Below are 2,093 nucleotides of genomic sequence, written 5' to 3' on the forward strand. Positions count from 1 at the left end.
TGAAATCATGGAGTCTTTGTGGGGGATGTTTGGATAACCATCTAAATAGTTTGTGCATGAGGCTCTTAAATATATATTCAACTCCAAAATGGAAGAAGGCACCTCTGTTCGTGAACATGTGCTTAACATGATAGTCTACTTTAATATGGCGGAGTTGAATGGATCTACCATCGATGAAGGTAGCCTAGTTAGCATAATCCTACATTCTTTCCGAAGAGCTTCCTGCATTTTGTTAGCAATGTGATTCTTAACAAAGGGAAATATAACCATACAACTCTCCACAATGAGTTGCAGACCTACCAATCTTTATTGAAAAGTAAGGAGAGGAAGAAGGGTAAGGGAAATATTGCTTCATCCTCCAAGACGTTCCATAGAGGTTCAATCTCAGGAATGAAGTCTGCACCTTCTACTTCTAACTCTGCAAAGGGGAAGAAGAAGGGGGAAGAAGAAGAAAGGTGGTAAGGGAAAAGGGAAGGTGCCTGCTAACCCACCGCCTGCCGCCTCAAAGAGGCGTCCACCGATTGAAAAGGAAAAATGTTTCTACTTTAATCAGGATGGACAGTGGAAGAGGAACTATCTTCACTATCTGAAAGAGAAGAAAGCAGCCAAGGCTAAGGTCAAGGCCGATAAAGGTAAATACAATTTACTTTTACTTGAAACTTATTTAGTGGAGAATGATGATTCAGCCTAGATAATTGATTCGGCCATCATTAACCACGTTTGTTCTTCTTTTCAGGATATTAGATCTTGGCAATAGCTGAAGGCTGGTGGGATGACGATGCGAGTAGGCACCGGGCACATCGTCTCAGCTGTGGCTGTGGGAGGCTCCAGTTAGCTTCACAAAATAGATTTCTTGTTTTGAATGATGTATATATTGTTCTCGAACTAAGAAGGAACCTCATTTATGTAAAGTGTTTATTGCAATGTAAATATATTGTCTCTTTTAATGTGGATAAAGCGTTTATTCATAAAGATGGTGTTTTTATTTATACTGCAAATCTGGAATCTAATTTATATGTGCTAAGGTTGTTAGCCATTAATTCCCTCTATAATACTGAATTATTTAGAATTGTCGTAACTCAATCAAAATGTTGACATATTTCTCCAAAAATAAAATGTCCATCTTTGGCATCTACGTTTAGGGCACATCAATCTCAATAGGATTGAGAAATTGGTGAAGAATGGACTTTTAAGTAAGTTAGAAGAAAATTCTTTACTAGTGTGCGAGTCTTGCCTTGAAGGTAAGATGACTAAACAACCTTTTACTGGAAAAGGTTATAGAGCCAAAGAGCCTCTTGATTAATACATTCTGACCTTTGTGGTCCTATGAACGTGCGAGCTTGAGGTGGCTATGAGTATTTTATCACTTTTACTGATGATTACTCCAGGTACGGGTATGTTTATCTTATGCAACGGAAGTCTGAATCCTTTGAAAAGTTCAAAGAGTTCAAGGTTGAAGTTGAAAACGCATTGGATAGATGGATTAAAACACTTCGATCGGATCGAGGTGGAGAGATTTTGGACTCGGCATTCCAGGACTATTTGATAGAACATGGAACCATTTCCCAACTTTAAGCGTCGGGTACACCTCAGCAAAATGGTGTAGCAGAGAGGAGAAATAGGACTTTGTTGGACATGGTTCGCTTAATGATGAGTTACGCTTACTTACCAGACTATTTTTGGGGTTTCGCAGTAGAGGCTGCAATATATATACACAACTGTGTTCCCTTCAAGAGTATTGCGAGAACACCTTTGGAGTTATAGACGGGCGTAAAGCTAGTTTATGTCACTTCCGCATTTGGAGTTGCCCTGCACTTTTTCCTGAGGCTAATCCCAAGAAGTTGGAACTACGGTCGAGGTTATGCCTCTTTGTAGGCTACCCCAATGGTATACGAGGGGGTTATTTTTATGATCCGACGGAAAATAGGGTTTTGTTTCAACAAACGCTACTTTCCTAGAAGAGGATCATATAAGGGAGCATAGTCCACGAAGTAAAGTCGTGTTGCATGGACTTTCCAATGAAACTATTGAAACTTCAACAAGAGTTGTTGAAGAGCCTACTACATCAAAAAGAGTTGCTGATGGGAGTTTAT

The sequence above is a fragment of the Benincasa hispida genome, chromosome 10, assembly GCF_009727055.1.
Source record: "Benincasa hispida cultivar B227 chromosome 10, ASM972705v1, whole genome shotgun sequence".
NCBI lineage: Eukaryota > Viridiplantae > Streptophyta > Magnoliopsida > Cucurbitales > Cucurbitaceae > Benincasa > Benincasa hispida.